Here is a 27,161-nt window from a genome sequence, read left to right on the forward strand (position 1 = left end):
AAAATGGAAATGACCATATTTTCCTGCTTACCATGTCCCAGAATCCGAAAGCATCCCAGCAAACTAAACTCAAGGAAAGCAGAAAGCCTCATGCCAGGTCACGGGCTTGGTAACTTCACATCCAGGAGCTCTGAATCCCCCTGCTGATGTCCAATGTGTCAGCCCAACACAAAGATGCTTCAAAAGGAGTGATGGAGAAAGAAAGCCAGATGGAATGAACTTGGTTGTAGAAGAGCCAGACAGAAGTTCAGCAGCCAAGTAAAAAAGAGGTTGGGAACCGCTGATACTGCAAAGAGCATCCACCCTGCTTAGACACAGCCCTAAGATCTCCTGTTACATCGCTCATTCTTAATGTTAATTCTCACTGCAATGCCAAAGAATCAGTTTATTCCTGCTCTCTTGATGGAGAATCGAGGCATGACCTGAGAGCAAAGAGACAAGCAGCAGAAGCAAGCACCAAACCCAAGGGCATCATGAGGCCTTGCAACATCTTGTCCCCAAGGTGGACAGATGTAAGGCAGAAGATGCCTGTGTCCCCCCACATGCACATGTCCAGGTCTCAGGCAAAGGGCAGTGACCATACAATTTCACCATCACAGTGTTTCCATTGCTATAAAAGGGAGAAATTCCTCTCTCCGGGATGGCAATGAAAATACTCCAATGACTAGTAATACAGAAAAGCTAACAGTAAATTGCAGAAGAAACTAAATATATAAGAACAACACAGACACTTCGCCTTGCCCACTTAAAACTAAGCAAGAGAGATGTACTACAGTAAATTCTATTTCTTCCTTGACTTAAAGTGATAATCTTGACAAAGGACCATCTGAAGGGCATCAGCAGAGGCAAAAGCATACCAAAAAATCTTCCAGAGTTGCCTCTGCTTAGGTACAACAGCTTGCACCTCTAATTTCGACCAGTGTGGATATTTATTCTCACTGTAATATGAACAGTAATACGCCAAATGCAGGCTGAGCACTCGGCAGACCCAAGCAGAAAATAATATTTTCATCCCTCAAAAAAACAGGAGGGGAAGCAGGAGGAGGTGGCCTGGCAAAGGCAGGTGAAGGGATCTGTGAGGGGACTTCCCCTGGTTGGGAGATGCAGTGATGTGCACAAAAGCTCTGGGGAGAGATTCTAATCAACAGAGACCTGACACGCAGCTCCCAGTTCTTCACGGTTACCTGCGGGTTGCTGCACCTAAGCTGAGTTACCAGGATGTGGATGCTTCTGCTACAGGTGTCAGGATCCCACAGGGAGATAACAAGTATCGTTTCAAACCTTGCTGTGGCTGAAAAGCCACAGGCCACATCACTCAAAAAGCCAGCGGACCGGAGCAGCTCCAGGGGCTGGTTCCCAGGAGGTTCCACTGCAGCCCAAGCAGACTCACTGGGTCTTAGTGCTCCTGGGGCTGGAATCATCTCCTGAGGCTGGAATCATCTTTCTGGTTCCCACTGAGACTGCAACAGCCAGCATGAGATGACCCAGTTGGACTGAAACCTCCTCAGCAATCATAACCTATCCTTCAGGAATGCACTTATGCTGCCAGTCAGGGTGTATAACTGCTGAGAGCAGGCTCAGACAAGTGGCTCACAGACTTAAACTGTGCCCAAACCTTGAAGAAAATTTAAGGGCAGCTTTGGAGAAGCCAAGCTTTTATGTAGTGGGTTTGGACACCCCATGCCACAAGCAAGCACCTTGAACTCCAGTCTTCCTACACATTAAACATGCCTTGCAGACCCTACATCCAAACAAGCTGTCTCAGCTACGCTGACAGTGCAGAGAAACAGGTATTGTTGGGAATGATTCATCCCATTCAGATGCCTGCAGAAGGTCAGGGTTGGCACTTCCTAAAATTATCATTTCCCTCCAGCGACTGTAAAAGAAGACTGGAGTCCCCTGCTGTGAAGCCCAAACACAACCAGAAATAAGGTCTGTGTGATGCACAGATCTTAACACATTCTAGACAGTCTCCAGCCCTTTTGAGTTTCCCAATCACATCAGCAGTCTATCTGCCCTGAAGAGGCTAAATACAGGGAAACCCATACCAAAAATTAAATCTGGAGGATCTTCAGAAGAGATCTCACCCAAAGCGTGCAGGGAAGCCCAGGAGGGCTTGTATTTTCAGGTTAATGAGTGCTGAAATACATCACCACTCACCTCATTTCCCAGGAAACCCTGGCAGGATCTGACCTTCCTTCCGCACACTCCTCCTTTCTCCTTTTGAAGACAACTGAGACCTACATGACACTGCAACAAAGGAAATGTCAGCAAGCCCAACCCTCCAACCAAAAGGCTTCAACTTCCTTAGCTTTTCAATATAAGGCTGAACTGGAAAGCAATTATATATAAATTGCATCATATATTTAAATATTTATATATATATATATTTAATATATATTGCGTTTACATATATATATATACACACATACACATATATATATAAATTACAGTCACAAAAGGACAAGCATCAGTGATGGAGCCCCACAGCCTGTCCCCATACTAGACACCCATGATGACCCAGCAACATGGCATCAAAACAACCATGATGAGGTTCTCCTGAGATATCTGTTCACTGTCAGCTCTAAAGCAATCCCTCAGACATTCATACAGAGTAATGGGAGGAAACACAACCAGGAGTGCCAGGGAACCTGGGATGATGAAGAAATGTCCTTGTGGTGCATGTCTGGGGCCAGTCCAGAGCTCTGAAGAAAAGGGATGGAGGCAGTGGACTCCTGCTCCATGACCCAGAGCATCCCAGTATCATCATGGAAAGGATGTTGGCTTTTCCTCGTGGTGACCTCCAGACATTGCTGACATCCCATATTACAGTCTGAGGATCACACAGGACAGCCAGACAGACATTAGGCTGTTGTTCAGGTCCACAGCACTCTGCTGGGTGGTAGTCCTTGCATATTGTCTTCTCCTACCATCTCGGTGCCCGTCCTCTCCTTCTCAAGCCACAGAGCCCTTGTTGGTGCAGCCATAAATCACACAACCACATATCAAACAGCTATATATCCCACGGCTTGCTGGCAGTGTGAGCTTGAGGCAGAGCAGGGACGGGGACCTGTATTACCATCAGAATCGCCTCATCACTCAGCCTACTTAACCCAGCCACATTTGCACTGCTAAATTTGGGAGAGTATGAGAAGCATTCCATAATAATGGGAGGTGGGGGAGGGACAAGCAGGCTACTGGGCTCCTTTAACTCCCAGCCAAGTGTTCTCTAATTCAAAGTCCATGTCAGGGAAGCCACCCCAAACTGCACAGCAATGGCCCAGACCCAGCAAACCTAGAGATCTGTTACCTTAACCCCTTCATGTCAGCATCTGAACTTGCCTTTTAAGAAAATTACTAAGTCAGTCTTGAGGAAACAGCTCCCACTAAAATAACGGGTTTACAGGAGATATGTGAGGGGAATTCTTGACACCTCCATGCCTGAAAAGAGGCACTCAAGTTCAGACAGCTGTCTGAAGACCCTGCCCTGAAGGAATGCAGTGCTCAGCCTGGTACCTGTTAGCAGCATCTTTACCTGTGAATGACTATTTTTTGGTGCAAAATAGATGAACTACTCAGGAAAGACAGCATCAATACCTGCAGCAAGAACGGGTCAGCATTCCTGTCAGCACATAAAAGCATTACCCTGACCTGCAGCACAGGACCTATAAACAGTTATCATCAGGCTTTCCTTTTGAGATTGTAGAAGCAAATTAAACCTCTCTCCTTGTTACTGGCAGGTATAGGAAGGAAAACCATGTTATGGTAACCTTTTTGGGCCCGTTTTCCATAAACACCATCAGCACCCGCACTCTTCTGCAGATGCCCAGAGAAATCTGCCCCTGGAAACCCAACCCATGGAATATCTCGGAGGGGAGGGGGGGAAAGTGTTGCTGACCACACCCAACAAATAAACACGTTAATTAATGTCAGAGGATGCCAAGTCTGGTGGTGTACATGGTGAGCCAGAAATCTTCGCTGGCACCCAGAGACATTCGAAGGAGCTTTTGAGGAATCCAGGCCTGGGTACACAGCCATGGAGCTCTGGTTGCTCTCCTGAGACGTTTCCCAAGCAATTCACACGCACACCAAAGAAAAAACCTAGGCTTGTTTTCACTAAAAGTGGGCATCAAACGTTCTGACATCAAGAAGGATGATTAAAGACAGCTGAGTTGCAGGAAAGATTAAAAGAACTAAATATGCCCAACCTGGCTAAGCAATGAGTAAGAGGAGACGTGATAAAAGACTCCAGGCATCTAAATGAAGGGAGTGGCGTGGCATTAAAGGACTGAATAAAATATCTTTCTGAGAAATGGATGCATCAACGATCTCTCAAGAGATAAGGTACAAGCCTCATTTTTTAGGCATTTTTAAAACCAGTTGCCAGAACTGAGATTTTTGAGGAGAAATCCACGTTGCCCTGAAGGGAGTAGGCACCAAAGCTTTTCATCTCAGGCACAGGGTGCTGTGAGCAAGTCCATGAGGAGGCACAGGAAACTTGGGAAGGGGTTAAGTATTTCATACCACCTCACACAAGGAGAAGAGATACTGTTTTTCACTGTAAAATACACACACACACACACACACACACACACACTTGATTTTCTGTCCTTATTTTGAATTCAGCAGCCCTAATCCATTCTGTTTCAGGTTTAGGGGGAAAGAAAAAAAAAAAGAAAATAATCATCAACCAATTAAAAATGAACAGGTTTGGGGATTTTACAAGTACTAGACTTTTTTCCCCCCAATAATTAAAGATACATGGAATGACCAAGGAAGCAAGAGCCTGGATAGAGCTGATCAGGGATGCTCCTGGAGACTGCCACCCTTGCAGCTCTCTGGACACAGCCAGACCCAGGACACACATGGCCAAAAGTGATGAAGTCCTGGAAAGTTTTTCGATACCTGGCTCTGCTGACACTGTACCCCTCATTGAAAGTACCCTCTGAAACGCAGGGACCTGGCCAAAACTATTCACTGAATACAGACATATGCATGGTGAATTTTCAGCTTATCAGTTCATCTGATACGCCTGGGGGTTGCAATTAACCCCCCAATGTTCTTTCAGGTATTTCTGTCTCATTATTGTTGATGCAACTCAGCCACCTGGTATGATTTACAAAGTTCAGTGGTAACCCAGATTTGGGTAGCTGGGAGGCTCCTCCATCCTCAGCTGGGAAAAGCCAGAAGACATTTGTCAGTGGTTTAATTGTACTCACAGTTAAATTCACACAATGGCCATGTATCCTGTCCCAGCTGCCCCGGCTCCCCTAAGCTGGTGAGCCAAAGCAGAGCAGTCGAATCTAAGAGGAAGCTAGGTAGGACAAAAACACAAAAGGTGAGCATTTTCTTCTAATTAATTCCCTAAACTAGCTCAGTGGGGCTCAGGCAATACTAGAAATCTTTCCCCTTTTAGAATGAGTGAGATCAGCTGAACTGCAACATGTGACTGCAATCCAAGGCAACCTTTGTTTGCAAGACCAGGCGTGGATCTTTTTAATTTTGTTTTTTTTCCCTTTCCCACAGCAACCTCTTAAGTTTACAGCTGCCTTTCTCCATAAAAATAGGAGATCCACTGTTAACTGAATGGTGAGTTATATTGCAGAGTTGAAACAGGATGTTCACAGAGGATTTTATTGTATTTTTTTAATAAGTGGAGCATTTTAGTAGGCAGTGAATCTTCTTGCTTTATGCTTGCTTGTCTCTTTGGGAGGCTGAAGTACCAAACCAGGCTGCCAAATTCACTTTATATATCGAAGAAACATGATTCTGCTCTACCCAATTATAAAAAGACAACATAAAAAGACCTGTTCAATGTGGAGGAAACTATACTCTTACAGTTTAGGATGAAAAGGGAAAATTAAAACATCTAAGATACATTATTATACCTTCTATTACACCTTCCTCTTCCCACAGAATCAGCTGCTTCTGTAACTTCAGCAACACTGATGCTGCAGATTGCCTGGCTCAGGGTATCACTATCACAAAGAATTAAAGGTTTGCCAGCTGTATTTGGCTACTCCCTCCTTTTCTTTTGATGGTAATTTTGGGTATCCCTGCTCAAGCCATGACTGTAATTTAACTCTGCTCTCATAACCTATTCAGACTCACAGCCAGACCTGGCAGCCCTCACAGCTAGTGTAGCAGGAGGGCATGGCCCCTCTCTAACCCACAACTCATCCTTCCAGGAATAACTGGGGGTTGAAGAAGGAAATGTAAAATTTTGGCTTGTGCAATTCCCACTTCGGGGAGTAAAGGTTATTTTTTCCCCCATTCAGATAGTTAATGAGAAGCAACTCTCTCCCAAAACACAGAACAGTTTCTACTACTCAGAACAGTAGGTTGAGATAATTAATGTGTCAAAAAAATGATGAGGAGAGCTCCCATAAGATGAGCCCAGGAGGGAGGTGTGTGCTGAGAAGCAGCCAGTTCCCCATGTCCTTCCCAAGAAATGCATTTTTTCATCCTGACACACAGATTTTGGTACATCCACTCCCACTCAGCAGAGCCTTTGCTGGCATCCATTTTCCCCAGATATTTTACAAATGCTTTTTCAGAGCCTCCCATTTTCATGTGACAATAACTGCTATTCTGATTTTGCTCCAGATTTGAAAAAGGTGCATGAGCGAAATGAGCATTTTTAAGGTTTCAGGAATACAGGCACCTCTGCTGGCAGCCACTTCTCTTTTGCTGTGGGATAGGGGATGCACTTGCCCTGTGCACTAAGTTCTTAGAGAGGGAATGAGGCAAGATGTAAGTGCCTGGACTGCTGCTGGTAGTCTGGAAAGAGTTACTGCTGGGCTCAGAGGATTTTTGCCTTTCCAACAAGCTGGCCGGGGTGAAGAATGCAAGTGACGCAGCAGCATCCTGCAGGGAGAGAGGGGAAAACGTTAAAAAAAAAAAAGTTACGAAACCCCACCTCTTTGGTTGAGGTTCAGGATGACTACACTTTTACTGTAAGTGTTTGGTAACTCAGAGTCACATAACCTTCTCTGCCTATTTGGGGCCACAAGATACAGATTACAAGCTACAATAAATGCTTCTCACACACACACGCCTGGCTGAATCCCTGTCCAAGGGAGGACAAAAAAACCTTTAACAAATTAAGCTGCATTTCCTATTTAAGCAGAGCCTGATCACTATTTATTTAACAATTTTGAAGTGTTATTTTAGCCTTCCTGGTTTGTGTGTGTTGAGAGACTGTTCCTGGGACAGGAGCCAAAGTTGCTTAGAGCAACCTGGCAGCCGGAGAGGGAAGTAAAAGCTGGATGGAAGAGAGGAGGAGGAAGATACTAGGTCAAGGCTTCACTGTGGGGATTGCCATCGGTGGCTCCCAGCCACAGAACTGGAGGGAGGCCAATAGAAAACTGGGCACAACAATGGGGAAAGAGAGCTGGGGTGGAGACCTGTGTGTGCTCCATCACCATTTGGTGGCTGTTGAGGTTCCCCATTTTCAGCACACCAATGCCTTGCCCTGAGCAAGCATGACAGGAGACGAGTAGGTGAAAGCAAAGATATGGCAGTCCTGCACACACCAGCATCCACCCCAAGAGGAAGCCACAGAATTCTCTGTGGGTACCACTCAGGCAATGTGCTGACCCTGCCTGAGAGATGCTCTCACAGGAGAACCGACCAGAGGATGTATGACCCACGTGGGCACAAATGCTGTTTAGTATCCACCTGCTCAGAATGCCCTGCAGTACCAATAGCCCTGGGCCAAACGCATCAAGGAAAGAACAACAACATTAAACATCTCCCCACGGGTAGCACATGAGTCCCAATCCGAGGTCCTGCATGCTACTGCTCCTGCCATCACTCTATTTCCAGGTCAGCCTCCGAAAACAAGGCAGGTAGAGGTGAGACATGTTGATGAAACAGGAGGGATGCTGCCCTCAGGATGAGCAGCTTTCCTGTCAGGGGAAACCCACATGGTACCCGCTGATGAGGGCTGTGGAACATATAGATGGGACCACCACCAGCCCCTTCCAGCTCCACACACCCAATGTGAAGCTTCTATAGATGAACACAAGACACCCCCCCCCTTATTTCACCTGTATAGAAGCACGTTTAACCACCAGACTCCCTCAAAGAGCTTGAGGGCTCCTCAGCCAAAGTGGTTCAAAGCATGGGCACCTCCTCAGGCCCATGCACCCCACCACCACTGCTGCCATTGGCCCCCAGACTGGTCAACAGTGAAACCATAATGGTTTTTCTCCATCCACAATGCAAGTGGAGAGCAAAGTGAGAGAGAAACCTGGGGACCCATTGACACTCAATTCCTCTTCCAGCACATCCCTCTGCCCATTAGATGTGGGTGGAACAAATTACCATACTTCTTTTTTTTTTTAAGCAACCTACATCAACACAAGTCAGCTTCAGAACCAGCATTTCACACATCACATGCAAGCATATCAAACTTTTTTTTTTCAGGGGAACTTCAGTATCAACAAGAGTCGAACTGAAGCCTAGATCTTCCCTAGCAAAGCTCACGTCTACATCCTCCAATACTACAGACACAAATGCTGTGCTGTGTGCTGTGCAGCGATGCAGGAAGGCAAGGGAACCCTGCAAACCACAGGGGTAAGCTCTGCAGCCTACAAAAAAATTGACCAGGCATATCCAGTAGGTCTGCCTATCTATGATCTTTGTCTTCAAGGCACTTCTATATCCTCCAGTGATTTTAAAACCCAGCACACACTCTTTCAGCTTTGATGCTCTGTGTTCTCATTATCAACCAACCAATACCAGAATATCCTTTCTTCTTGCAGTGAAACCCCTTTTTCCCCTAGGGGGTATAGCTGGTAGGACGGAACAGACAAGGCATTTACCGTTTCACCATAAACATAAGTATCAGCTTGAAACACTGAGGCTTGCACAGCTCCAGCACATTCCCATCAGCTACAAACACCGGCCCAGTAACATCCCCATCAGGCAGCAGTTGCAGGGGTATTTGGTTTAGCATCCGCAGGGGAGGAAATCATCAGCTTACATCACAGCAGAGTGACCAATTTGTGGTCAACTGAACTACTCCCACGAGCCAAAAAACCAAGTGCAATGCAGTAATATCGGAAATTTGGATTCAGAATGTGTTGAGACACTCAGCCTCAGCAGGACTGACAGGGGCAGAAGCCATGCCAAAATCTGGATGCAAGGACTACAGGAATGCTGGGCCAGGAGGGTCGTCAAACAGCTACCCAGCCCTGAACCCTCTCTTGGCTTATTTGTCTTTGTGCCACTCTCCAAGGCAACACAGGCAGAGCCCTGCCAAGAGCAAGCAGGACTCAGCCACAGTTCCCAGTGACAAGCAGCACTTGCCCCACCATCCAGGAAGGGCTGCTGTGCTTCTAACAAAGAGGTTTCTAAAGCTTTTTGGGCCAACTCCAGCATCACTCATTCTCCCTCACCACCACCACCAACCAGGAGCTGGAACCTACACTTTGAGAAATGCCAGCCTACCCCACAACTACCAGGCATGGCAGAGATGATGCACTGGAAGACAGTGTCCAGAGAAGCACTTCCCTGTAATCAGTTTTAGTCCTGTCGTCAGACATGGAGAGACACCGTGTGCTGCATTCTTCACATCAACTTCCTGGATGTCTCAAATCTGCTGTGCTACCTTCAAGTCTCAACTCTACCACATGTTCAATCTCCAGCTCCTCTCCTTGCCCTCCTTCCTCCTGCATGCCATCTTTTATCCAGGAAAACTTGTGTAGCCATACTCTGAAGTAAATGTGGAGACACTCTTCAGCTTCTTCTATACTAAGAGAAGTTCATTGTCCCAGCTCACAGTGGGAACACTGATGTTGTGGCTACACAACTGATCACATGATGATCTGTAGCACAGTCAACAGCAGTAGAGCAGAGATACCTGGCCCCAAAACTATGGCTGAGGACAGCATCCCATCAAATCATGGCCTGACATCTGTGGGCTATTGTTTTTTCCCTATGTTTAACATATGCAAATCTTCCAGCTATTCCTCATAAGTAAATTTTCCCAAACAGAAGCTTCATCTTCCCAAGCCGTCTGCTTTCATATGCAAAAAAGAGGGGCTGGGACTGGATGCTGTCTTTCAAATGAGGTTTTGTAGAACCATAGAGATTGAAGAGATGGAATTACTACCTCTGGTGTTTTTCTCTCGCATGTTCAAGATCTGGCTTTCTTGTAACAGCATCTGACTGGCAATTCACAACCAGCTTGTGATTCACTGCAGCTCATGGATCCCTTTCTGTAGTTAACCAGCTCATTTTGAGAGTTACTGCTCATTTTGGGTATGTGCATCCATTTTCCAAGAGTGCAGCTTTGCACTTGTCTTTATTGAATTTATTTTTCTTGTCTTTTAAGTATCTCTATCTGCAGCTCACTAAGGAAACTGTGAGAGATGTTATCACCTGAAGTACCTGCAACATCCCTGGTTGCATTTCATCTTCTGCATCCTCTGCAGTCTACCATCTAATATGCTACTGACCCTTAAAATACCTTCCTGATCTAACAGAGAACTATTTCTTTTAGCATCTTAAGTACCTACTTATGATGATTTCATCTTCAGCACATTTCCCAAGTTTGTTTACTAAGCTGTTGGGATTTCCTCGAGTACTATTCAACAGCTTTCAGCACTTTTTTTTTGTAAAGTCACTAAAATACCAGACTTGGTATATTGCCTAGTAATTCTGCAAATTCTCCATCCTCCAGGAGAACTTGCCACACCAGGAGGTATCACAGCTAAGAGCTGGCAACTCAAGACAATACCTAAAGTTACTTGAAATGTTTTTTAAAGTCAGATCAAGCAAATTATCCATTCTACATTCAGGATTAGCATCACCATTTTTGAAGTCTCACCTACCCAGCTGTCTCTCTGTTGCTATCTCCCTTGGCTGAGCTAAGACTTTAGGGCTGCAGGCACTTAGAAAGAAAAGCTCATGCCAAAGGATTAAGACTTGTTATTTTCGTGATCTTTGAATCCTAAATATGATTTCCATTTGTGCTGGTTTCAGCTGGGATAGAGTTATTCTTCTTCATAGTGGCTAGTATGGGGCTGTGTTTTGGACTTGTGCTAAACACAGGGCTGATAATAAAGATATGCTTTTGTTATTGCTGAGCAGGGCTTACATGGATCCAAGGCCTTTACTGCTTTTCATGCTGCCATGCTGGCAGGGAAGCTGGGGTGCATGGGAGGCTGGGAGGAGACACAGCCAGGACAGGTAACCAAAGGAATATTCCATACTATATGACATCATACTCTGTATTTAAAATGGGGGAAAGAAGAAGGAGGAAAGGAGGTCTGGAGTGATGAAATTTGTCTTCCTGAGCAACTGTTCTGTGTGATGGGGTCCTGCTCTCACGGAGATGTGAGGCAGTGAATTATTTCTTGGTTTTTCCTTGCTTGTATGCACAGCTTTTGCTTTCCTTACTAAATTGTCTTTATCTCAACCCATGAGTTTTCTGGGTTTTGCCCTTCCAGTTCTCTCCCTGGTTCTGCTGGTGGGAGAGTGAGTGAGCAGCTGCATAATACTTAGTTGCTGGCTGGGGTTAAAGCACAACACACTTTGAAAAGAGAACATTTCATTTAACAGACACAGTGGCTCTGATGGGTAATGCAGGGTTTTGAAGGAAATTTAAAAAAAAAAAAGGAAGCAAGGGGAGGAAGAAAAATAACACTTCCAGAAAGTTTTCCAAAGGAAATGAGTAACCACTTGCTATTAAATGATAAATCGCAGTCCTTGGGAAGTGGCATTGTCTGTGGTCTATTTTTAGTGAGAAAATACCCCTGTCAGTGGCACAAAGACTGAAAGGGACACATCTGTAGACAGTGGGAGTGGTCACTGGGAGCCATCATCTCATTCTTGGTATTCCTAACACCAGCAACCAAAATAGGAGGAAAAGAACATGGCTTGGAGAAAAAAGAAAGTGCACCCAGGCTGACAAACAAGGGCTACTCCTCTCCATGGATGGAAGACAGGAGGAAACACTAGTGACCAAGTGGAGGAACCAGATCCTGGGTGTAGTCTTAGGCTTTGCTTGTTTTCCATGTATGAGGGATGCACATGAAGCCACAAGGAAGCAAATCTGTGCTGACTCTAAAGTCCCCATAAAGGTTTAGGTGACCTCCCACATGCAGTAGCATCCTCTGTGTCCCCAAGATTGGGGACACATTGGGCACACAGCCACAAGAAACCTCTCGGATTCTTTTCCCCAGGGTCTGCCACCAAGGCAAGACAGTAATTAGCCTAATTTTTTGCTGATACATGAGTCCCAGATTCCTGTGGCAAAGTGACTCGCCATCTGGGAATAGGCACATGGTGTCAAGGGAAGGGAAGCAAAAGACAGCAGAGCTGGCTGGAGGCTCAGCTACAGGCACAGCCTTAAAACCAGATCAGAGGGACCACAAGCTCCCAGACACCCGGCCATCAGGCAGGAAGCCTCCCTGCACATTGTTTCTGGCATCTCGTGCCAAGCCCAGCCAGCTCCCAAGTCCCAGACATGCACTGCTGAGCCCGAGCCACAGGGTTCAGCTTCAGACCCGTGTTTACTGTGCTCTCAAGCCAGCTCTAGGCCAAAACCACATACCCCTGCAAACTGCTCAAACTGCACAAGTAACGAGCAGGAACCTATGGCTGATGTGCCTAAATCCAATGCACTATGTCTAATTTTACCATGAGAGTGACCAAGCTTGCTCAGGAAGATTGTGGCCTCTTCATTCATGGAGATATGCAAGAGCCATCTGGACATGGTCCTGGACAACTGGCTGTAGCTACCTAGCTGACTACCTCCGCAGGTCCCTGCCAGCTTCAACCACCCTGTGACTTTGTAACTGGAAAACAGTACTGCCTCACAATCCTGCATGTTAAATTAGCTTTCACTGACCTAGCACAAAAGACCCCTGTAATTATTCAACTTCTCAACTATTTCTGACATTCTTTCCATAGATGAGGTTGAAGACTTTTTCCCCCTCCTTTTAATAGGAACACAACCCCACAGTTCACAGCAGATTATAAAACATGCACACACACATCACTCTTCCAAAACAGCATCTGAAAGTGCTTGTTTGATTTTTTTTCCTCCCATCCATAAACCCCATAAACCACCACCCTGCTGGTCTCATTCATTGTGTGGCATTTTGCAGCAAAGCGTAAAAGTGGTATTAATCATAGCTCAAAAAAAAAAAACCCAACACAAACTTCTCTGAGGTTTGAAATAACCATTTGGAAGGAAAACTTCCAGGAGCCAGAGGGACTGACAGGGCTGGAAACTGAAGTCCTTGTTTTCAAAGGCCAAATGTATCCCAATATATCCCTTGGACAGCTGCCCTAAGCCAAAGTTATAATACTTTATTCTTCAGTTCAAGTAGCAAGAAGGAGATTTGGTACAAAATCAGGACAGACATCTAAAGAGAATGGGGAGGTTTAGCAGGCAAATGTATTGTATATCTAATGAGGCCTGAGCTGACCTACAGCTTTGATGAGGGTGTCTGAAGCCCCACCTCCCTCTTATCTCCAGGATGGCTGCATGGGTTGTGACCAGAATGACCAGATAAGGGCACCCAATGCTCACATGCAGAACCTGAGCATCCCAGACCATGGACTTGCACTCACCTATGGCACAGTGTTGCTTAAGCAACAGGCACAAACAGAGAGATCTGCAAAGGCTATGTCAAAAAATAAAAATCATTATCATCTTTATGATTTCTGGCCAAACACCACTAGGGAAAATTACCTTCTACTTAAATCAAGCTCTTTGTCCACCTCTGTAGATTCAGTGCTTCTCATGGAAGCGGAGCTTCTGTCAAAGATGGGGTTGGGAAAAACCGTGAGGGTCTTTTTTAAGATAAATGCTTTAGCAGAGATTTGCTACAGTCCTTGGAATCCCTCTGCTTTAGTGGTAAAACATCAATAATTTAAACACCTTATTTTAAACTCGGAAGGGCACTAAAAGAAAATACTGAAAGAGAAAAAACATCAAGCTTGCCACCACCTCCAACTCAAATACTGAAACCTCAAAAGTTGTTTTGCTAGAAATGAGAAATTTACCTTTTTCTTACCTGTCCTTCCCTTGCATTTTCTCCTCTGCCACTAATCTTCCAGACATGTGGACTATCCTGGTGCAGAGAGCCCCAGAATGCTGCAATCAGGAGGAGGGGTGATGCAAGCAGTTGCAAAGCATTTCACAAGGCATGCCAAACATTTTGTGATTACTGTTATATCAGTAGGACAGGATGGGATGGGAGATGATGGGGTGGGAGATGATGGGAGGCGATGGGAGATGATGGGAGGCGATGGGAGTGAACGGGACGGGACGGAACAAGACAGGACAGGACAGGATACCAGATCAGACCAGACCATAGTCAGAAGAGACCTACAACCATCACCTAGTTCAACTGCAAATACTTTGTATTAGAACAGCAAGGACAGAGAGAAAGAAAATAATCAATGATAGATCTTTTTTCTTCTTTTTAATCAATCATCTCAGACTCTTGTGCATGGTGAAGTTCCCTGCTTATTCAAAGCACGTGTGCCTCTGCCTTTCTCGGCTACCAATACCACTTCTTATCAGCATGTTTCATTTTTTCCCATTCTTTTAAGAGCTCTGCAAAGTGAAAAAAGGATATTTTCTTCATATTTAAGAGGCAAAAAAGGCTGACAGAGATAGGTCTACCTTGCTGTCAAGGCTTTTGCAAGAGCAGGAACAATGTGGCAGCCCAAGACCTAGTGGTGTTTAAACAAGCTCCATCAGGAGACCCCAGCTCCTTCAGCACCAGCTGGCCCAGGCGCAGGCCTCTGTCCTGGTAATGAGGTGGCCAGATAAAAGCACACAATTGGAGACACATCCCACTCTTCCATGCAGAAGTATGAACTTCAGATGACTATCCAAATTTGCAAAGATGTATAGGGCCAGGAAACATCATCCATTTACTTCATACCACAGTTCCTCTTGGACATTCAGCTCAATCAGCCAAGCTGAAGACGACCTCTGCATTGATCTGAGTCCCTCGTGCAGCTGTGTAAGCACTGAAAGAGTTACTTTATGTCTCTCCAAAGGATGCTTAAACACTTCCTGTTCTTGAAGGGAGGGAAAAAAGAGGATTAGCTACATGTCAGCTGATCTGGTGACCAAGTGCCATCCTCCGATAGCTTTTCTAGACAGTCATGAACTTTAAACCCTTTTTTGTCTCCTATTCTCAGCAGCTTCTAAACAGTGCAAGCTAAATATTTATACAAGAGTCAATGTTTGTTTAAGTTTCAATCCATACTCCCTGAGGTCCAATATGCCCAGATCCCAAAATGACAGCTGATTACAGAAGAGCCTGAAAACACAGCAGAGGGGACCCTGATGCTTAGCAGACCTTTCATCTGGACACTTTCTCTGGTGGTTGTTTTGGGGAGCTTTTCTCAGCTTCTTTCAAAAGAAGAGGAACTGCAGCTCTTGCCAGCTAACATCGGGGTTTCATGAGATGCTTTGGCACAGCTCTGCTGAATGACACAGAGCCAAGGTTTTGGGAGGCCCCCACTGCGCTCCAAAGCTCACTCCTCCCCAGCGTGCAGCAATGCAGTTGGATTGCTGCTGGAAATGCAACTGAGGCACCCAAGCTGTTGCACTAAGGCACAGTGCAAACACTCCAAACCCCTGTGCCACAGGTAGGGCATGGCACAGTATCACTCTAGCTCAACAAGTCCTACCCTGACCTGTCTCTTCTGGATTCAGCAACAGCTTTTCCAATTTACCATAGTATCTACTCCAGTAGATACTATCTATTCCCCTACTTCACATAAGAACTGAGGATACCCAAACTTTTTGGCTAACTGAACAACCTGTCAGAAGTTGAAAAGACACCTGTATGTGCTGGTATAAGCAAGCCAAGTCCAACAAGTCATGCAGCAGAAGACAGCAGCACCTTCTTACACGTGGTGTTACATGGTTTCATGGGTGAGGCAAGAAAATAGGAAGACTGTGCTTCATCCCCTAAAGTCATGTGTGGGCCCTGTTAAACACTCCTAGAGGGATCCATTTGGAATGTAACTGGGGACTCATCACCACGAAGGAGCACACAAGAGGCAAGGTTCCCAAGAAGGCACAGTGCCATGCCAATGCATCCCAAATGAGCATCTCACCCTGTAGACCGCAGTGTCCAGCTCTGCAAACTTCTAGAAAAACAGCCAAAGCTGCCCCCACCTTCCCCACCCTGCTCCTCAAAGCAAGGGGAAAAAAAGAACAAAAGGAAACTGAGAACTTGAAAGAAACTGAATTAAATCAGAATATATATATATATTCCAACATTTACAACTACATATACAATTTGTACATACAACGGGGAGCTCTTGAGGGGAAAAGGGAGGGAGATACAGGGACAAAGGAGGGACAAAACAGAAATGGAACAGACAAGCACAAACAAACCCCCCCCCCCAAAAAAAAAAACTGGCAAAATACAATCTCACTAAAACTTCCTTTAGGAGAAAACCAGCCTCTCCCTGATCTCCTGCAGGGTAGATGACGGCAACTGCAACAGGCCCAAGGTTCTGGTAAGTCAGACCAACGCAGGGACCAGCTGCTCCCAGACCTCACTGGAAGAAGGAGAGAGGCAACTTCCCATCTCTCTCTTAGTTATACTCTCTTGTTACGGGAAAAAACCAAGTGTGGAATACCTGGGAAACAGGCCTTTCCTTAGTTACCACTGGTTACTGAGGAAGGCCTGGATCAAAACTATCACAGCGATACCCAAGCAAACATACTTTTCAGCATCTTCCGATGACCACCCAATGCTAGTAATTTCCTTTGTTTTCATGGTTTCACACACAAGTTCCTGCACAAAGAGCAGAGCAAAGATGCTTATTCACCTAAGATGAGTGAGAGGCTGGGACACCTTTGCTCAAGTCCACCTACTTCAAACCCGGCACCTGCTTTGGAATGGCCCCTTGGATGACTGCATGTCGCTGAAAAATTCAAAACTACCTGTTACAACCCACCTCAGAAGGGGAGAGTAACTCAGGTTCTTATTAATAAATCCTGTGGGGTGGGAGGGAGGGAGGAAAGGAAGGAAGGGAGAGAAAGAGAGAGAAGGTGGAAAGATATATATAGTCACCACCCACTCAATCCAGTGATGAAACTTGGTAGTTGCAGCTGCCATGTCTGTTGATTGAACTGGTGGTTGCAGTCCTGTCAAAAGTGATCGTCTTGATCCACCGGGGCAGGGGGAAGCCCCTACCCCAAAACTCAAAGACTTCATGCATTTCAAGCTCAGGTGTGAATGCCTTTTACCTCCTCTAGGACAGGGAATTTTACAATGGATAGTGTCACAGGACATGTCCCAGGGCATGTCTCAAGTCTCTGACACCTACTAGGACACAGAATTGATCATGGTTCATCATGGTCCAATATTTAAGATGAATAAGCCCAGGCCAGATGCGGTATGTCTTTGAGGTTTTACAGCAGAGTCATCATGTAAGGGAGGACATTGGCATGATAAGAAGGATTATCCCACCTCACAGGATTTGCCTCTTATTAGCCTCTTCCCTTATCTGAAAATCCAATTTGTAGCTTCAGGTGTGCATGCCCTTCTGAACCTGGGATAGCTGGACAGTGGCACCCACTTAACTGACCCAAAGGTCCTTTAAAACTGGGCATATTCAGGGAGGGGTAGGCTTTGCTGGGTGAGCAGCTGTTTCTTTTCAGTTTGATACAGTGAACAAAAGTCTTGTTGATCTTAGAATGTTTAAGCCATTAACTATTTCAGTCTCTGACACCTCCACTGACAGCTATTGCTGTGCTCATCCCATCAAGATGAACTCTTCATCAGCACTGCAGCAAGATGGGACTCATCAATGTTGCTCTGTCCTGAGGCTCTCTGGGGATAGCAGGACTAATCCTCCCCTGCACAGAGTGTTTCCAGACATTTAGCCGCAGTAAAATAGAAAATGTTGTTTCAAGGAAGAGGATGACTTTTGTCATCAGGTGGATCTCAAGGACAGGTTTGCATGCTGCCATTCATTAAGAGTCTGGATATCCAATGAGAAGGCCCTTACATGGATGAAGGACCTGATCATACAAATGGTTGTGCCAATGTCACATGTGCACTCACAGCCCACACTCATCCTCACACTATGTTCTACTCATGTGTGGCTGTGCACACACACATGGGAAAGTGCCTGATGAAGTCTTATGGAGACGCTTGTGTACATGCATGGGAATATTCAGGAGTACAGAGGTCCACCACCAGCCAGCCAGACTGGCAGATGAGGTTAAACATGGGACTTCAACAAAGAGGCTGGAAATAATGATAAGCACTATCATCAGTATAACTGCAATTACCTAGCCAGTAACAGCCTCACATCTCTGTGGAGCAAAAACTACTTTAATTAGAGAGATGCCTTTACTGTGATCTGACTTTTAGAGAAAGGAGAGGAGCTGCCCTGGCTTTCCCATGTTTCGTTTCTCTGACTCTTGGTGGAGAGGCCCATTACTGGAAGCACAGGCCTTGTCACACACATCACCATGGCTGGTGGGCCCACTGGAGTCAGCCATGACTGAGAGGTTGAAGGCACAAACTTACAGCCAAGAAGCCTTCAAAACCGCAGCTAATCTCCAGCATCACCCACACAATTAACACTATGGGGTTGACTTTACTGATGTTTTGTGGAAGAAAATTTTACTGGGGCATAGAAGAGAGACACTTTTCTATTTTAAATCACCTGGTCCTAAAAAACAAAAATAAAAGGGAAAAAAAAGAAGACATACAGCCCCCCTCCTTCCCCTTTTCCATAAATATTGGATCTGAGCACTCTATGCTCTTAAGAAGTTAAAAATAGGAAATAATATCATCTGTGTGCTGCATCTTTTATCAAAGCCTTTTATAAACATCAAAACCAGCTCCTCTGAGCTCTTTTATACTTTCCTGCTGTCACTCACAAATCATAAAAGGGGTCTACAAAGATACAAAGGGTAAGGCACTTTCCAGTACTGTCACAGAGTCTGGGACAAAAAAAACAGCTTTTCCTCAAAGCTCTGAAATATAAGAGCAATTTTATGATATAATGTCACTTTGAAGACAAGATAGGAATAATAGATATTCAAAATATAATAACACTTTCATAAATAAACAATGCTTTGCAGTGTCAAAGCTTTTCAGAAGCAGTGTCAAGCCTTTGCAGAAGGATCAACAGCACAATCACCTAACAGCATCCAGAAGCAAACACCATGAGAACACACATGTGTTTAACCTTAAGGCAGAATCTCTCTGGCTAACTCCCTCTGAGTTTTCTAGAGACACACATCCAGATCCCCTCTATAAAAAAGGGAGGTAGGGAGATTAACAAGATGACCCAGAAACTCATTACACGTAAACTCAAATTAGACCCTGCCATCTCTGAGAGGCCTGTGATAAATCCAATCCTCCTCCCCACCTGAAAGATGAGTAGGCTTACACTCACCTATATTCAAGAGATATGAGCATTAATTAACTCCAACATTAAAAAAACACATTTGAAAGGTGATAGCTGTTAGAATATTCATGACTTTTACCCAGCCTGTTTATATAACTGGATATGGAGCAAATCCCCTATGCAAACCATGGCAAACCTGACAGCACCATTTAGCTGTTCAGCATCTTTTCCACAGAAGGCAAATTCCATAACTTGTGGTCACCACTATTTTTTTTCCTGCCCTGCACATAAGAGTTAGGAATTCGAAGGGAGGAAGTGATAAACCCATGATAAAAAAAATTCCAGTGAACTGTCAGCATTATCCTAACCAAAAAAGAATTTCCTCCTTAGTCATCCACAGGCAGGGTAGTAAGCCAGCTCCCCCGTGAATTACAGAAGAGCAGAGAAAAAGTGCTTATCTGCGAGATTACTTCTCTTCCTAGTACCTCGGTATTTAATTTTTAAGCAGGGCAAAGGTCAAATGAAAACCACCTGATGGTGATGCAAATGTAGCCCTGGTTAAAACAGCACAGGGGCCTCAGAAGGAAGAATTGCTCTTTGCAAAAAGCATAATGAAATCCAAGCAATGGTGCCAGTGGGGAGAGACTGATGGCAATTCAGCGTCCATTTGCCACAATGATGCTGCCAGCCAGCAGGAGGGCACAGCCACACTGTGGAGAGGAGGCCAAGCCGAAAGGCAGGAAAAGCCCCTGCAGCCTGCAGGATGCTGGGGCAGTGCGGGCAACCCAGCATTGCTCAGCATCCCAGTGAATGTCCCCAGCCGGGCAAACTAGGCTGGACATCTCACCTGGATAGTGAGCAGAGGTTCACCTTTGAGAGGCACCGGGCTGGAATGCAGCCATGCCTCATCCCTCAGCTTGCCTACAATAATATTTATAAATATAGAGAGAGTGTTTTTATTGCACACAGGTCCCCTTTTTGCTGCTGAAGCCCAGGTCTCTAATCTTGGCTTTGACACTGCAAAGATAAAAAGGAAGCAGTGCAATGATAGTACCCTGCAAGAGCAAAGCCAGCAAAACCACAGGATCCCCAAAACATTGCCAGGGAAAAACTAGGACGCCAGGAGTGAGGTTCGCTTCCAGCTCAAGAAACACCTTCAGAATAAAATACTGCCCAAAGTGGCATTTCTGACCTGGGCTCCATGCTGTAGGACCAGAATATTGGGCAGAAGCCCTCCCATGGTGGCAGGCTGGCCCCATGGCATCCATTCCTGTCTGACAGATACTGTCTGCTGGCCAAAGTCAGCAATCAGACCAGCTTGAAGATTATTAAATCTCAATTAGAAACTGTTCAGATCATGTCCTGTTCATGGTTTTGGGACAGTGCAAATCCTGTCACCTTCACCAGGAGCCCCTCCAAGGGCCTCTCGCAGCCCTGGGATGCCAGCCAGCTTTGGAGGCTTTACATTTTCATGGCATGAGATAAATTTCACTAAGAGTTCCTCAATATTAATCCACATAATGCTGCTCAGCAGATGGGGGCCCAAGAAAACAGCCTGTCGACACTTTCAGCTCTGCACAGACCCCTCAAACACAAAAAATTTAGGAGCTGAGCAGATACCTCTTGCCTTCCTGGCTTTAACAAGGACATGTCTTGTGCCAGTTCACTGCTTCTTTGCAACCTGACGAGCACATTAAGTCAGCAAATAGTTCAGTATTTACTGTGCAGAGTGAATCAGCACCTGCAGATGCAGGCACTCATGGAAAAGTGAAGATCACACATTAAGAAAGGTCTTCATTCTGAAAGTAATGACTATGATGCTCTAGTCAATATAAAATTCAGAGCAATATCTCTAAGTAATAAATAGAGGATCTTTCAAGACATAGTAGCAGGATTATTCCAGATCTTTAAAAATATATAAATATTTATTTACTTATAGAAATAAATATATATATATTTATTTACTTATAGAAATATTGGCCTTGTGTATCCCCAATTAGATGCCTTCCACTAAGGGTACAAAGTTTGAAAACAAATGGCATTAGTAAGTGCACCAAGAGAGGGTTAGCCCCTAAGCAAACGCATGTTGCAAAAGGGGTTGAAGGACTTAATACAACCTAAAGACTGAGATCCACAATTGATTTGCTTTGCTTGAGTTGACTCTCACTGCTGCACAATAAGCAAAAGCCTGCATCCTCCAAATCAGGGTCCTGGGGTCTGCAGCAGGAAGATGAGCACAGGTGGATCACCATCCTTCATCCTTGAGGGCACAGTCTGCTCCAAATTTCCCACGCAGGACAGGGAAAGAAAGGTTGAAGTGAAATTTTAGCATCAGCAGCTTCAGCATTTTCCTCAAAAAGAGGAAGATGCAAATCCAAATATTCAGCTAGAAATATTTTAAAAGTGGCAAATGGAGTTTTGGCAGCCAAAATAAGAATCTTTTAAAGCACTTGCATTTTCTGCCCCCAACACTTGCAAATCCTGCCTGCTGAAGTGGTAAGGGAGGTTGCCCACAAACTGAAAGATAAAACTAGTTTCAGCCCCAATTCCAGAAAAACTGGAAGTAATTTTAGAAACAGGAAACCACCAAGCAAGAGACAGCACCTGTAGATTAAAACCTTTTCCTTTGTCAGGCTTTGACACATTCAACACACAAGCCTCTAAAGAAAGTAAGACTCCGTTAAAAATACTTCATTGTCAAATTTATTTTATAGCTTTGAGGTTTTTTTTATCCTTAAACCAATAAATACTTGCAATTCCTTTATTTGCTGTCAGCTGGGGAGAGAGTTAAAAACTTCTGCAAACCTGAAATTTCAGTGCTTGTCTGTGCTGGGCACTAAAAAATTCCACTGGGGTGAGAGTGAGAGGGTTAGTCATGACAAGAACATCCCTGCAATGTGCCAGGGCCGCTTTTCACGGTCATCCAACCATCCTTAATACCGACTTAGCCCATCAATGATTTTTATAATCAGTTACGTGCTTTTGAAACACACACCCACATACATAACCCTCACAGGCAGCCAAATTGAATCATTTTGTATTTTTTTATTATTATTAATAACATGCATCTGTCCACAGACCAACCCCTTAGAGGACATTTTGATCCAAGGATCTGCACCCTGACTGCAAGGAAGTCTTTTCTACTTTACCAGCAAATATTTTAAATGCTTATGGGCTTCATCTTTTAATTAACATCCAGGGATGCAGCTAGCAGCCCTCCCTGCCTGGATATTCACACTGACCGAGGGGAAAGACCTTCAACTTCTTACCCTCTGAAGCTTCCCCATGTCTGTGCAGGACAAGATCTGCTCTGAACAAAATCCGAGTTTAATTTTCTTTTCTGTAAAGGACAGCTGCACATTTGCAACCAAAACATCATTCTTGGCCAAGCTCTAATTCTCGGGCCACCCCTTGATACCCCAGGTCTGCCAGGTGCCTGCAGGACTGTGTGACTAGGGAGTCACACCGCAAGGAGCAATGTAAAACGCCAGATTCGGGGTACATCTGCCGCAGCTTTTCTCCTTGCTTGGTGTCAGCACAGACCCGTACAATGCAGAGGGCAAGCACCCTGGGGCTGCTCTGGGTTACACAGGTCACAGGCAGGGTTTGTTAGGTCTCCAAACAGGCACCCCCAGAAGCACCAAAGGGACTGCAGCACTGGAGCAGAGCAACTGATAGCCCATTTGCTCCTAGTTACTTACAAAAGATAAAGCTCATTCCACCTCAGTGTGCTGCTGACAAAGGACCTTTTCACACCTTACAGGAACATGTGGAAAACTGGTTTGCAATGCCTTTATCAAACTGCTGGCCACCAAAAAAAGAAAAGGAAAAAAAAGTACTTTAAATAACAATGGTGTTTACTTTAATTGTAGATAAAAAGCTCAAACTGCCAGTGCTGCTTCTTTCTTAGGTGCTGTAGAAGTTGTTAGGAGTTAGTTAATAAAACATCAAGAATTTCGATGGTGGGAAAGCTGTTTTCTGTGTTCATGAGAGAGAAGAATGGGTGGGACATCTTTCCTGTTCAACCCACCCAGTGGGGCTTGCCCACCCGTGAAATTAATTCAGGTTAAGAACTGAAAACTCTTATCTTGGAATAAAGAGCTGTTTCCAGGGAATGCCAATGCATCAGAGCACAAAGCCAAGGAGAGCAAGCACAAGGGTCTGACACAGCTTGGCTGATCCTCCAGTCAGTCCTACTGGAGAAGGCTCTGCCTTGGCACACGACCATGCTCTGCACAGGGCTTGACCATGGCCCATCCCCACCAACCTGGCATGATGCTGCTGTTCACCTACGAGTCCAAACCCCTGGGATTAGTTCCAACCTCTCTTACAGGCACAGCAAGCCTGTAAGAGACTTTGCTGCTAGATAAAGCAAAGAACATCTTTATCCCCGTCTTTGTCTACCATCTCCATTTGGCCTATGATTTGCAGTCAAATTCAAGAGAAAGGCAACTGATCATTTTTTTCCCCCTGAACATGCTCTACTCATCCAGCTACCCACATTTCCTTTCTTTACTGAAAAATCGTGCTTACAAAGCAAGAAAATGAAACTTTTAATGGCTCACAAATGCTGAGGGTAATGCAGAATAAATGTACAGGAAAGCATTTTCAGCCCTTTTCCTTCAGCACCTCCTCCTTGTATAGTAAATATAAATAAGTTAGATACAAAGAGCTAATTTTTTGGCTACCCCTAGAAGGAAAGATCTGTTCACCAGCACACATAAGCATTTGACCAAACCAGCACAAGTGCCAAAAGGATGATTTTCACAGCAAATTGATACCCACAGAGACCAAAACAATGATCCAGTTCTGCCATTAAAGAAAATAGAAAAAAAACTTGTCACCTTCACAAAAACATATAACACATTGTAAATGACTATAAAAATGCAAATTTGGCTGCTATCACTGCTTGAGTTATCCACATCTATATTGAATACGAGTAGTTTCAATGTGAGAGCTAAAGGCATCTCCTCTTTAAGGGATAAATCATTCTCAAAATTACATTCCTCAGCAGAAACACTGTTAAATTGAAAAATAGATTAAACATTTGTGTCATTCCCTTTGAAAAGAGACAATGAATCCCGATAAACTGGCCAGTGCCAACTGTGGGTTACAAACACAGCTGCCCAAGAGTCCAGGAAGATCCAGAAGGAAGAAAAAAGAGCAGCAAATCCATTCCTCTCCTCATTTACGAGGCTAAGGTTGGATATCAAAAACTTCAGGAAAAGCGGACACCACTGCTCCACACGAACCTACATCTCAAATTGAGTCTGTTCCAACAAGGAAAAGCCGCCTTTGGAGTATGGCAACAAGGACTTAGGAAGGTCTTAACCTTTAGCAGACACTAGCAAGGAAAAAAAATGATTGAACTCCTAAAGATGAAGCAAGCAAACTAGCTAGTCAGAGAAAACCATATACATACCTGCTGGACAGGAGTGCTGCTGCACTGGAAAAGCTCTGGAAGAAGAAAAATATCTTTCAGCTGGATAAAGTGATAGTTCCATCTTGAGAAGATGCCTGGGGAGGTATTCCAGTAAGTGACCGGTATGCTATAATCCTCAGGACAGAGAGGCTTCCTTTCCAAATGACACAAGGAGACCCAGGAAAAAAATGGGTAAAAAGATGGTAGGAACATCCAGATGCTTTGATCCATAGCCAACATTCTCCAGAGGGTTTCATGGGTCCATATGTCCATGCATCCCATGATCCTAAAAACCCTTGGGAGCTACCAAAAGGACTGCACTGCCAGGCTCCTTCAAACATTATTCCAGACCAGTGGGACGCGTGGGGTTGGGACCTTCAGAAGAGAGGAAAGGGACAGGCCATTACACAACAGCTCTTACCACATTGGATGAGGCTTATTCCCATGCAGACTCATATATTTTGATTTATTTTTGCACAGGAGGAAGTTCTAGGGATTTTTTCTTTTTGTTTTTAATTTGCATTATTTATTTAAATTACTGTCATGGTGAGCATAGGCACAACATGGAGCCACCACTTCCAGATGCCTCACATGTGCCAGATGATGTGAGAGGAGGAGGACAGGCCAGTAACTGAAAAAAGTTTTCACCTAACAAACAGATCCTTCCAAAACTCTCAGATGAAAGCAGACAGTTTTCCTCATCTCTCCTCTTTTTCCACCTCTTCTAAACCTAATGAGGTATTTCTCTACCAGCAAAGAGAAGCACAGAGAGGATTGTAAAGGCAGCAGATCAGCAGGACCACCTGCCTTCCTGACTTCAGAAGAAAATGTCTATTCACCGTCAGGAGAACCACACCACCAGGAATCTGCATCAAGGTCTGCCCCAATCCATCAGGGGGATCCTATCCCTGACATAGCAGAAACACTCAGCTATTAAGTACAACAACCTACGGTGACCTCCACACAGGCAGCGCCGTTTCCCACCTCTGCCTTCAGGGAAAGTAAACACATCCCTTCAAAGTGGCTCAAAACAACCAGGCAATTAGTCATAAAGATTCTAGCACTTGATGTATATAAACCCATCATAATCTGGAGAGTTTTGGGTGTTTGTTTTCACAGTTCTTTTAATCCGATTTTACTAATTATGCCGGGAATAGAGTTGCTGGGATTTTTGTTTGTTATTTTAAAATATGAAAACTGTCACATAAACACAGGCAAGTGCCAAAGCCGGAAGTAATGCCCAGCAAGCGCTGAAAGGAAACTCAAATAACTCTTTGCCCGACACTGCTTTCTAGTTCATCTGTGAAAAAAAAAAACCAGCAGAGAGCAGATGAGAGCCAAAAGGTTTTTTTTTTTCACTTTGTTTTAGCTGCAGCGGCACAGGAAGGTGGTAACATTGTGTAATGTAACCAAGCAAAGGAGTAATGAAAGTGCAAGCAAATAGATCAAATAGCACAGGATTAAGGAAAAGGTATGATAATACTTTGTTTTGCTAATTGTGTCAATAAAATCCTATCTATCCTCAAACAGCGGAAACGTCATCAGATATTTAAAAGGAAAAAAATCAAGTGGATAATTAAATGTACAAAAATGCATCACTTTTTCCCCAGATGTTCTCTTTAAAGGTCTGATTAGGAGAATCATGTTTATTTTAAATAAAATACCACGGACTTTGATCATGTTTAAATCACCTCAAGTACAAAACCTACTTTGAACCAAAAATTCTTCCTCCCTAGGGAAAACAGTTCCAATTGCCGTCTCTGCAGGAGAGATGCAGCCTAACCACAACCTAAACTAACCTGGTTTGTGGTGCCACCAACGGGACACCACCATAACCCATGAAAATCTGGTGTCTTAGCAATGTGTTTTTGTTGTTACAAAACCCAGCATGAAAATTATACCAGGCAACTGGAAGTCTGCAGACAGGCTCACAGATGGAGTTGCAGTTGAAGTGTGGTAATTCATAGAAAAAGAAATCTGAATTGTCTTGTCCTTTCTTCTAGTGTTTTTCCACTAATTACACAGCCAACCTCAGCCACTCTGATAACTATATGACATTCAAAATGCCTGTAAAACCTATTTCTCTATGGCAAGAACGTGTGCCTCAAATTCTGTTTTCTTCATAAACCAATTACCTGTAAAATATAGGCACGCAAACAGAGATGAATCTCTGTCACCAGAGAAATGAGTCTTGCTCCACCAACCCAGCTCCTCATCATGCTGTGCTCAGAGGAGCAGCAGGGCTTTTTGTCCCAGCTCTACTAGGGATGTGTCAATATGTACTTTGCTCACTTCTCCTGGGAGACGAGCCCAACAGTCCTCACTGTCCAACAGATTAAAATGTAATTTCTTTGTTTTCTTTCTTTTATAT

At 44.6% G+C, this 27,161-nt stretch overlaps 1 long non-coding RNA gene across 8 annotated transcripts in view; it reads right to left on the reverse strand.

Moving 5' to 3' along the window:
* Positions 1-27,161, reverse strand: part of LOC139671262 (uncharacterized) — a 135,500-nt gene that overhangs the window by 70,396 nt on the left and 37,943 nt on the right. For 3 of the 8 annotated variants that reach the window (XR_011697696.1, XR_011697694.1, XR_011697701.1), the window contains one exon: positions 24,791-25,165. The exons of 3 other annotated variants lie outside the window; for them this stretch is intronic. This is a non-coding gene — a long non-coding RNA (uncharacterized lncRNA). Of the gene's footprint in view, positions 1-2,160; positions 2,224-24,790; positions 25,166-27,161 lie in introns of those variants that run through there. 2 more of the 8 variants (XR_011697698.1, XR_011697700.1) reach the window with 2 other exon arrangements.

This window comes from Pithys albifrons, chromosome 4 (genome assembly GCF_047495875.1).
Source record: "Pithys albifrons albifrons isolate INPA30051 chromosome 4, PitAlb_v1, whole genome shotgun sequence".
Classification (NCBI taxonomy): domain Eukaryota; kingdom Metazoa; phylum Chordata; class Aves; order Passeriformes; family Thamnophilidae; genus Pithys; species Pithys albifrons.